Below are 12395 nucleotides of genomic sequence, written 5' to 3' on the forward strand. Positions count from 1 at the left end.
TTTTCATCAGTTCCTCCATCTGGGCCAGCCTCTGAGGGTTGGGTCCTTGGTTCCCTAGGGCTGTTCAACAACTCCCATTCGACTGTACGCATTTGACGGGTTATTGTCCCTCCAAGTTCGAGCTTGGTTTGGTCGGCATTCCCGTTGTTGCATACTTCGGAAGGAATTCCCTCGTGGTGAGTGCTACTGACTTCATCGCGAGCCATATTTTTCCTTTGTGAGTTTAGGCGATCACGCAGATCAGTATGTGGATCAACCCGAGGGTTTTGAGCTGAACTCAGCTGATTTCTCAAATCTGCGCTGGCCCTACCACTTCGACGATCCTCCATCCAATAACTTCCATTAGAGAAGCTAAGAGCTTGCAGTCGAGGATGAGGATCTAGAGCGTTCCCGCGTGCTCGTGGGACATGAGCAGGGACAGCGAGAGGTGGATTCCTCCGGCTGTTTCCGTAGGTAGGGACGTCTCGTGCAGAACGAGGTGGGGATGGATGCCTGATCGGCGATGGAGGGTGTCTGATTGGTGAAGCAATTCTCGTTCCATCAGGTCGGATCAAACTAGCCCGCGGTTGCTCTGCTCCACCATTTCTAGTTCCCTGTGTATGGCGATCTAATCGCAGTATAGGGAAGTCGGTCGGGCCATGTCGTCTTTGCGAGTTTGTCCTTGACCATCTGTGTGGGCTGCCATGGGCATTCGACGGTGGCATTGAACTCGGAGTCGAGGTTCTGGCCGACCGGCTCACTCCTTGGTGATCCCTGGGAAAGCCACCAAACGATGTTTCTTGGTGATTGGGCGACACAGAAGTAGAACTTGGATTTGAGGTTCTAACCAATCGACTTGGCCTGGGTCGACTATCTCGGCGCGACTTACGAGTCCCACCTTGCCTCTTTCTGACGTTAATGTCGGTTACAAGAGGGGGTAGTCGAGCCAAGACTTCCTCAATTTGCTTATTTTCCTTGGCTAGATGGCTCCTCAACTGCATGTTCTCCATCTCTACCGCAATCAAGTAATCCGGGTTCAGATTCGGCGTTAGAGGTGCTGAACTTTCAGTTTCGCCGTGGCCCATCGGTTGTTTTCCCAATCGCTGTTGGATCTCTGGGCCTTGTTCGTCAGGAACAGTGATATGGTGAGCCTCCTGCTCACCATGTTGATCCGTTTTGTTACTGTGCCTTGAACGAGTGATCACCATGATGAACTTTTTCCTTAATCCTTTTCAATGGCACTAATTCGCAGCTCTCTATGAAAGCGCCAAACTGTTGACGCGGTTTTTCGCCAACATTGTATTACGAAGATTAGTTGGAATAAACTAGTGCTTAAGGGTAAACTGTAAGGAGAATAATCACTCTTCAAGCTACTTAGAATGATATAGTAAGAACACTCATTCCTTTTTTACGTGGTTCAGATGTTAAAATCCCCCTAGTCAACGAGTCAATATTATTACTGTATGTCTCTCTCTATTTTGACAGAATATTTGCATTACATAGAGAAAGCCCACCCCTTTTCTATCCAAGGTCTTGGTATTTATAGGAGAATGATCCCTGGGTAGGTGTTGGGGTCATCCCGTGATCCCCTAATCCCTCACATCATCTCTGTGACACTAATGATTAACATTTACATTTTATATTGAAGTGTAGTCTAATCATTAGGTAAAATGGATCATGGATTCCATGGTCTAAGCCAGGCGTGTGATGTCTGATCATGCACGTTTATATTGCGTAACCGAGAATTCAGGAGTAAACAGACACGTGATGTCTATTTACGTACGTTTATATTGTGTGGTCAACTTTATAAAGATCCTAGGGTACGTCAGACCTTTGGCGTACCACGAGCTAGCGTAACGTCATCTCGTGCCTTTTGATGCTGTACTCCACAAATGGTTCCAGGCAATATGTTGCTTTGAACTCATTAGCTCGAGCTCTTTGCCTAGGGAATCGTGCTAAATTCCCCAGGATGAACAGTGAACACGTGGAACTCAAAATTTGAATTTCCATTATTATCTTATTATTACTTAAATAAATATAATAATCAAAACTAATTTTGACTATCCATATTTATTTATTCACACTTAAATAAAATAATTGATTAAAATCAATTTCTTTTATTTCTACACAATTTCAAAATTGTACAAATGCAATAATAAATTGTGCAACTTTAATTATCACATAATTGCACATTTATCCCAAAGAATAAATATTCTCACAAATAGCTCATTCACAGTTTAACCCTTGTATCAACTCTTACCTTGATTAGTGTTGATAGAGCCACCTTGAGGACCTATGGACCAATAATTCCAAGCTCCAATAAATAAAATATTATTAACCAAAACTCTTTGATTCAATAATCATATTTATTAATCTCATAATTATTCTACTATAAATATGAGACTGAATTCTTGAGAAGTAAAGACATATATTTACTAAGTACTTTATTGTAACCATAAAGTTTCCATTGATATAATCATTACATACAAATTAATCATCTATTGATGATTCATAATTAAATGGGAATAAAATTACCATTTTCCCTTTTAATTATATCTTGATTCCTAGTGTCCATTGACTTTACTAGTGAATGTTAATTCATAATCTGATTATGAATTTGACATCAATAACTTTTTCAGTTCCAAAAGTCAACCCAATAGGGAATCATCATTCAATCTATAAGAAGGTATAAATTCCATATCTATTAAGCTATGTCCCCAACCATATACATCATTGAGTCCCCAAAACAATAGTTCTTAGCCTGATCATTCTGACAAACTGTAACGCATGAATCAAAGGATCAAGTGACATATATAGGAGTTCATAGTAACTTCAGGATTAAGATCAGTTTGTATATGATCACCAGTTGATGTGTTTTATAATACTACGAAACGGTAGTTAGTAACCCAGATCTAGGTCACATGTATTCATAATACTAGTGGACCGTACTAGCAGTAATTAATCTAACGATTCCATAACTTTATTTTACTGCGAACTATTTAAGTTCATTATCTCATTCTCGATCCTCTTATACCAATATGAGATTGAGACCACATAGATGAACTTGAGAATTTTCTGATATTTACTTAATATTATTAGCAATAATATAGTACATACGCTACATATAAACAATAATTCAATTCATTTATTTATTTCATTAAAACCATTGTCTACTACAATTGCTCTACGGGCACAATTCCCAACAGCCAACTCTATGACGAGCTCGATCTCTCAGTGTGGTGGAAACCCTGGCAAGTCTGCTGGAAATACATCAAGAAACTTGCACACTAGTCTGGTCTCATCTAGTCCAACTGAAATGATCCTAGAGGTATCCACTATGTTTGCTAGGAATCCTATGTAACCTTCTTGCATTAGGTCTCTAGCCTTCAATGTGGAGATCATAGGTACTCGTGGCCCACTCACTATCCCCACAAACACAAAGGGTTCCTCCGCTTCCGGTTCAAAGGTCACCATTCTTCGCTTGCAATCTATCGTCACCCCGTACTTTGATAACTAGTCCATCCCTATAATTATAACAAAGTCATCCATCACCAGTTCAGTCAGATCCACCGACAATTCCCTACTATCTATCTCTACTGGTAATGTTCTAACTCATTTCCTAGAGACTACCAGTTCTCCAGTTGGCAACAAAGTCCTAAATCCTCTAGCATAAAAATTACAAGGTCTACACAAACGGTCTATCACCCTAGCAAATACAAACTGTTTACCGAGATTTTTGGAAACTATATTAATAAAAAGTAAGCGAGATTAATGATATGGAATTTAGAAGATATAAACAAGATTTTTACATGGTTGGGGCGTTAATGAGCCTTAGTCCACGAGACGGTTGTATTAGAGCTTGGAAAGTCTTTAACAATGGAGTTTCTCTCTATGTTTTAGCAGAGTAACTGTATACAAGCCAAAAAGAAATCATTTCTCCAGTGCTCTGTCACCTGTATTTATAGGCTCACAAGAGCACTGGGCTTGGGCCGGGCTGACCCCGGCCCAACAAGGATATAAATACCCTTGGCTTCTCTATCGAAATCCCAATACAAAGGATAAAAATACAAAAGACTAAGAATGATCAAAGCCCACTGGGGCAGCCCAAGGCCTATATTTCGCTCAATTACATCCTTCACCGCCTGCTCACTCTGCGTCGTCGCCTTTTTCCAACAGTTCCAGTGTCTGCACCTCCGCCTGAACGCATGTCCTGGGCCTATCCTATCAACGAGTTGCTGAACCGCCTTCACCAGTCCAAGAACGAGATTCTGACGTCCTTACCATCGGACAACCACCTCCTTTCACGACCAGCTATTCACAGTAAGTCTTTCTGTCCTTCTTCTTGATAAATACATGAACGTAGGCTGTCTTTTTGTTCGTATGCTTAGGCTGCTAGAACTTGCTTACGTTTAGGAATTGTGCTAGGAAGGCCGCCTGGTCCGGGTTGCTCCAGGTCCGAATGCTTCCTGGACAGACGGTGGAGCCTATTTAGTAGCCAATTTTTCGTTCCCGATCGGGGTCTCGTGGTTCTCTAGTGAACCCGGACCTGATCAAGAGGGGACTCCAAGTAGTCCGTAGGAGGCCCCCCGTACCTTAACCGACTTTCTTGGGTTTTGGTATTGATTTCTTGGTTTCTTTTCTTTGCTCCTAGATCATCAGCCATGACATCGGGTGTCACCCTTCATTCAGAGGAGGAAGTCAACAGCGCCCCCTTCGCCCTCCCCGGGTCCCGGACTCCCAAAGGCAACAGATGGGAGATGGATACGGTACCGAATCTGTTCCGAAACTACCAGATGATGCTCGTCCTAGAGAGATGCCTGGGCATAGAGTCCACTCACGGATTCTTCCACAACCACTTGGCCAGGGTAGAGGAGCCGGCACACACTTTTGTGAACGGGTTCGTGGCCTGGAGCGCCGGCCACATCAGTGCGGGAGCCACACTCCCGCTTCACGACTACTTTGTGCAGTTACTAACATACGTGGGGATCGCACCCTTCCAGCTTCTGCCCCAAGCCTACGGACTATTTGCGGGATGGCGTGTCTTCTGTGTCGCGAAGCAATCGCAGAGCCGAACCCCGCGGAAATCTTGTACTTATACAAGATAGAACCACAGGTCAACGCCAAGTACAAGACCTTGGACGACTTCTACAGGCTGAAGCCGCGGGGTAGCTATCCCGCTCCTACAAGCACCTGGAAGCATCCCCCGGACGTCCGGCATTACTGGTTCATGACGTCCGGGTTCCTCGTAGAGAAGAACCCCACGCTGTTGCTGGACTTCCAATGAGTGGGTAAGTGCTTCCCCGACCCTTAGCTGGCTAGTTTTTCTTTTTTCTTTTCCATTTTTTTTTGTTTCTCACCATGTTACTTCGGGTGGCAGGACCCTTTGCCCAAACTCCTCTCACCTAGTTTATCTTGGACCGGAGGAGGTTTTACTCCGGGCTGAGCGTAGAAGACCTGGACGTAGGAGGCTACGTCAATACGGACAACCTCCGACTGGTTGGGATGCCCGCGAACCACCAGACTATCGTCGTCCCGAGCCTTCGGGGAATGCACTGCGAGAAGAATGCCATCATAAGGGAGCAGCTAGCCCTGGAGGTGGAGGCTGCGGCACGAGCGGACGCGGCCAAGCAGAAGAGGGACTTGGCCTAGTCAGAGGCCACCGCTTCAGAGGAGCTGGAAGCCCTCTTCGAGGAGGCCCTGCCGAACACAGGTACCCCCGGGGATAGCGTATCAGGGCGAGGTAACTCACCTTTCATCTTAACTTATGCTCCCCAAGTTGGGGACTTAGCTAGGGATAGACTAGCACTTCGAGGCCCCGCGTTCGGTGCTAACGGGGAGATGAGACCTTCGTCTCCCGTTCCCGTAGGCTCGGAAGTTCTCATGCTCTCGTCCGGGTTCCTTCAATACGGGAATTTCTTGAACCTGGACGACATGGGAGACCGAGTCTACTTTTTCGCGTTAGATGAGTTGAGTCACGCACGGGGCTTAGATAAGGGTTCGTCCTGGGTCACTCTTAGTTTTGACTTCTATTTTCTTGTTTAATCGTACTAACTCTTTTTCATTTGTGTTTGTTGTAGGAGACTCTGACATGTCTAACCCCGTGGACGAGATGAGGAAGCTCCTCGATGTCCGAGCCACGAAGGCGACCAGGGTTGCGACAAAAGAGGCTGCCAAGAGAAAACCAGAGGCGCCGGGCCCAAACCCCTCCCGCAACAAGGAGATGCTAGGGGCGGATCTTTGATCCGGCGAGGTTGCAATCGCCGCGGTCCCTGTTACGGCCGTGGACCTGGCCGCCGTCCCCGGCCTTGCCCAACCCCCGGTGATCTATTTGGAGCCAGAACCTGTGGTAAGCCAGAGTTCCAAGAAGAGGGCCCTGGACTTGGGCACGGCGAAGGCCGACACCGGGAACAAGAGGCCCCGGACGAGGCGGGCTGGCTCAGCCGGAGAGTCGTACGGGGAAAGCTGCCTTGTCGCGAAGGAGATTCCGACATTACCAGCCCTCCCCCTACATCCGGCACTACCTGAGGAGGGGGAAGCCGTCTTGTGGGACGAGCAGTCCCGGCTCATTTCCCAAACCTGGGAGAGTGGCCGAGAAAAGAGAGATGAGACGTACAAGGCCCTGACGATTTGTCGTTAGGTTGAGTTCGCTGAGCGCCCAGCGGCTTTCAGCGTCTCTCAGCCGATCGTGGATCGGCCAGCCGCCGAGATGGGCTTTTGCCCTAAGCTGGGGCAGGACACGGCCCCTTTCGCGGCGGACTTGTTGGACCAGATGGGGAACCCTATGTACAACCTCCAACTGAAACGGTATGCCACCATTGCCAACCCGGACATGTTGTTTATCTCCCAGGCCCTCCGCCATCAGGCCACCGCTGTAAGTTTGCTTCGTTTTTTTTCTTCCCTCATTTTATTTGTTTACAAGGATTCTTCTAAGTTTGCTTTGTTCCAGGACACTCTGATGTCCCATCAGAATGCCGACCTGGTGGTCGAGGCGGCCATGAAGATGGAGACGCTCCAGCTGGAGCAGGAGGCGGTCGTGAATCAAAGGGAGGCCGCCAAGGAGCCCCTGGCCAGGGAGACAGCCCAGGCTCGGGAGACCTTGAACAAAGCGGTTTCTCAGGCTAATGCAGACCGCGCAGAGTTTGACCGAGTCAAGGCTGGGCTTGAAGAGGCCTTGTCCCAGAAAGAAACCGAGGCTAACGAGAAGGCAGCCCTTCTGGAGGCGGCTGCGGCTCAGTCCGTCCGGGATCGGGAGAAGATCCAAAGCTTGGAGGCCCAGGTTCGTGAGCTGGATGGCTCTCTTCGCGAGGAGATGATGGCGCATGAGGAGGCCCGCCGCAGAAAGGAGCGGGCGGACGACTTGCTGCACGTCACCTTTGAGGAGGCCATCTACATGGCTTGGCGCAAAGATAAAAGCATGGACCTCCTGATATTTCCCGACCCAGACTCGGAGATGGCTGAATTCGAGGCCAAGGAGAAGGAAGGCGCAGAGCTTCTGGAGGATGAAGCGTAGGCCCGGACTCCCACCTCGCCTCTTTTTTCTTTCTTTTTTATAATTTTGTAATAACTTTTTCAGACGCGTACGCATCAAAGACAATTTGTATTGCCTTGTCCAGTTTATGTTATTTCTGTTATCCCTTAGATTTTTTTTTATCACCGTGCATTACTAATTTTGAGGATTTAATCCTGGTTCCAACGGCCTGGACTAGACTAATTCTGACTTTAGCTTGTCAAATTGTCTCAATCTTACCCGCCTAATTTTTAACTTCGAACACCTGATGGCCTGGGCCAACGAGGTTCAGATATTTTACTGCGAAACATGGTTCCCTTGCTCAGGGGCATACCAGATGCATTATACCCCCAGACATCGTTCGTCCAGGGTGGGACCAGCCCGAGGCTTGGTCCTCTTCTAATTTACACCCCCGGACATCGTTCGTCTGGGGCGGGACCAGCTTAAGGCTTGGTCCTTTTTTTTATTTATACCCCCGGACATCGTTCTTCCGGGGTAGGACCAGCCTGAGGCTTGGTCCTCTTTTAATTTATACCTCTAGACATCGTTCGTCTGGGGTGGGACCAGCATGAGGCTTAGTCCTCTTTTAATTTACACCCGCGAACATCGTTCGTCCAGGGCGGGACCAGCCTGAGGCTTGGTCCTTTTTTTTATTTATACCCCCAGACATCGTTCGTTCGGGGTGGGACCAGCCTGAGGCTTGGTCCTCTTTTAATTTATAACTCCGGAAATCGTTTGTCGGGGGCGGGACCAGCCTGAGGGTTGGCCCTCTTAATTTATACCCCCGGACATCGTTCGTCCGGGGCGGGACCAGCCTGAGGCTTGGCCCTCTAATTTATACCCCCGGACATCGTTGGTTCCAGGCGGGACCAGCCTGAGGCTTGGTCCTCTTAATTTATACCCCGGGACATCGTTCGTCCAGGGCGGGACCATCCTAAGGCTTGGCCTTCTTAATTTATACCCCCGGACATCGTTCGTCCGGGGTGGGACCAGACTGAGGCTTGGTCCTCTTAATTTATACCCCCAGACATCATTCGTCTGGGGCGGGAACAACCTGAGGCTTGGTCCTCTCTTTTTTTACCCCCAGACATCGTTCATCCGAGGTGGGACCAGCCTGAGGCTTGGTCCTCTTAATTTATACCCCCGGACATCATTTGTCCAGGGCGGGACCAGCCTGAGGCTTAGTCCTCTTAATTTATACCCCCGGACATTGTTCGTCTGGGGCGGGACCAGCCTGAGGCTTGGTCCTCTTAATTTACACCCCCGGACATCGTTCGTCCGGGCGCGGGACCAGCCTGAGGCTTGGTCCTCTTAATTTATACCCCCAGTCATCGTTCATCCGGGGCGGGACCAGCCTAAGGCTTGGTCCTCTTAATTTACACCTCGGACATCATTCGTCCGGGGCGGGACCAGCCTGAGGCTTGGTCCTTTTTTTTTATTTATACCCTCGAACATCGTTCGTCCAGGGTGGGACCAGCTTGGTCCTCTTTTAATTTATACCTCTGGACATCGTTCGTCCGGGGCGGGACCAGCCTGAGGCTTGGCCCTCTTAATTTATACCCCCAGACATCGTTCGTCCGGGGTGGGACCAGCCTAAGGCTTGGCCCTCTTAATTTATACACCCGAACATCGTTCGTCTGGGGCGGGACCAGCCTGAGGCTTGGTCCTCTTAATTTATATCCCTGGACATCGTTCGTCCAGGGCGGGAACAGCCTGAGGCTTGGTCCTCTTTTTTTATACCCCCGGACATCGTTCGTCCGGGGTGGGACCAGCCTGAGGCTTGGTCCTCTTAATTTATACTCCCAGATATCATTCGTCCGGGGCGGGACCAACCTGAGGCTTAGTCCTCTTTTTCTATACCCCTGCACATCGTTCGTCCGGGGTGGGACCAGCCTGAGGCTTGGTCCTCTTAATTTATACGCCCGGACCTCGTGTGTTCGGGGCGAGACCAGCCTGAGGCTTGGTCCTCTTTTTTTATACCCCCGGACATCGTTCGTCCGGGGTGGGACTAGCCTGAGTCTTGGTCCTCTTAATTTATACCCCCAGACATCGTTCATTTGGGGCGGGACCAGCCTGAGGCTTGGTCCTCTTTTTTTATACCCCCGGACATCGTTCGTCCGGGGTGGGACCAACCTGAGGCTTGGTCCTTTTAATTTATACCCCCAGACATCGTTTGTCCCGAGCAAGACCAGCCTGAGGCTTGGTCCTCTTAATTTATACCCCCGAACATCATTCGTCCGGGGCGGGACCAGCCTGAGGCTTGGTCCTCTTAATTTATACCCTCGGACATCGTTCGTCCGGGGTGGGACCAGCCAAGGCTTGGTCCCACGGAGTTTGTATCCCCCGAACCTTGTCGGTCCAGACCGGGACTAGCCTGAGACTTGCGCCCCGCCTATTATTTGCTTATACCCGGGATACCCCCCACAAGTGAGCGGAGACTGGTCATGGGTCACTTGAGTAAAATTTTCATTGATTGATAACATTTCTTTATTGCATTTTGCACACGCCATTTTTATTATTCAAGGGATCGTCCTGAGGCGTACATTATTTACAACGAAAATATAAAATTGGCACACGTTCTCCTGACTACTGATAGTATTTACAGATACATTCCTCGTTCCAGGTTCTTGGGACTTCCGTGTCATCGAGCCGCTTTAAGCGGTATGTCCCGGGACACACTTCATGGTGGATCTCGTACGACTCTTCCCAATTCGGGCCCAGGACCCCTACTCCCGGATCTTGGGTAGCAGGGAAGACTCTTCGTAGGACTAGGTCACCAGTTTTGAACCTTTGGTTTTTCACTTTTGAGTTGAAATGCCGAGCGATCTTGCCCTGGTACATCTTCAGCTGCACTTACGACTCCTCCCAGATCTCCTCAATGAGATCTAGTGATTCCTGGAGTTAAGCGTTGTTCTGGGCGGGGTCATATGTGTCTCTTCGGTGAGACGGGGTGGTCGTTTCGATGGGTATGACGGCTTCGCATCCATAGATCATGGAGTAAGGAGTGTGCCCGGTGGATGTCCTCTCGGTGGTCCGGTAAGCCCATAACACGCGAGGCAGCTCTTCGGGCCATTTACTCTTGCAGGCTTTGAGTTTTTTCTTTAGCGTCCCTTTCAAGATTTTGTTGACGGCTTCTGCCTGCCTATTTTCTTGGGGCCTGGCGACCGCAGAGAAGCTTTTGACGATGCCATGTCTCTCCCAAAAATCTGTGAAGTGGGCGCGGTCGAACTTCTTCCCATTATCGGATACAATTTTGTAGGGGAGGCCATATCGACACACTATATTATTGATGACAAAATCCAGGGCATTCTTCGAAGTGATCGTGTTCATGGGCTCCGCCTCAACCCACTTGGTATAGTAGTCGACAGCCACGATGGCGTATTTCACTCCTCCTTTCCCGGTCGGGAGCGATCCTACCAAATCGATCCCCCACACCGTGAAAGGCCAAGGGCTAGTCATTAAGGTTATCTCTATCGGCGGGGCCCGTGGGACCTTCGCGTATCTTTGGCACTGCTCGCACTTGCAGACGTAGTCAATACAGTCTTTCTTCATGGTCGACCAGAAATATCCTTGGGGCAGGATCTTTTTGGACAGACTGGGTCCGGCTGTATGATCTCTGCAGAAGCCTTCGTGCACTTCTTGCATGATGGCACTTAGTTCTGTCCCGGACACGCACCTGAGGTAAGGCATGGACAACCCCCGGCGATAGAGCTTTCTGTCCATCATGACATATATGTGGAAATGGTACTGAAGCTTCCTGGCCGCGACCCTGTCTGCTGGCACCTCACCGATTGTTAGATAGCAGATAAGATGTCCCATCCAAGACGTTGAGTGGTCAATGGCGTTGACCACGGAGGCTCAGATGCTTGGGATGGGGAGATGGTTAATGGGGACCAGTCCGGCCAGCTCTGCTTTGGCGTCGGTGGCCAGCTTTGCTAGTGTGTCCGCGAACACATTTTGCTCTCTGGAAATCTGGCGGATGGAGTGCTTTTTGAACACCTGCAGCACCTCTATCGTCTGAGTCACATAAGTCATCATTCTCTCTCCTTTGGTTTGATATTCCCCCGAGACTTGCCTAAGGACCAGCTGGGAATCGCTGTAGATCTCCAGGTTCGTGGCCCCTACCTCCCGGGCCACGCGTAACCCGACCAGCATGGCTTCGTGCTCAGCTTCGTTGTTCGATGCCTTGAACTGGAAACACAGGGCATTTTGCAACTAGTGTCCCTGGGGTGATACCAAGATGATCCCGGCCCCGGCCCCATTCTCATTCGAGGCCCCGTCCACGAACACTTTCCATACGGGCGTAGCGGGGGCCACAGGATCGTCCCCCTGAGTGATCTCGGAACACTCCACGATGAAATCGGCTAGGGCTTGCCCCTTGATGGAGACCCTAGGAATGTAGGCTATATCGAATTAACTTAGCTCCATGGCCCACTTTAGGAGTCTTCCCGACAACTCGGGCTTCTGCAACACTTGCCGTAAGGGGTGGTTGGTCAGAACTTTTATGGTGTGGGCCAGGAAGTAAGGCCAGAGTTTTTGGGACGCCATCAGCAGGCAAAAAGTCAGATTTTCGATCAGCGGATATTGAGACTCAGCGCCCAATAATCATTTACTCACGTAGTATATCAGGAGTTGGGTCTTTTCCTCCTCTCGCACCAATGCGGCGCTGATCGCGTGCTTGGTCATTGCCAGATAGAGGTACAGAGGCTCCTCGTCCATCGGTTTGTCAGGATCGGCGCTCGGGCCAGGTGCTCTTTCAGCTTTTGAAAAGCTTCTTCGCATTCGACTGACCACTCAAACCGTTGGCTTCCTCGAAGGACGTTGAAGAACGGGATGCACTTGTCCGTGGCTTTGGAGACGAAACGGCTTAGGGCGGCTATCTGCCCAGTCAGACTTTGCACGTCCTTAT

The sequence above is a fragment of the Humulus lupulus genome, chromosome 1 (genome assembly GCF_963169125.1).
Source record: "Humulus lupulus chromosome 1, drHumLupu1.1, whole genome shotgun sequence".
NCBI classification, from domain to species: Eukaryota; Viridiplantae; Streptophyta; class Magnoliopsida; order Rosales; family Cannabaceae; genus Humulus; species Humulus lupulus.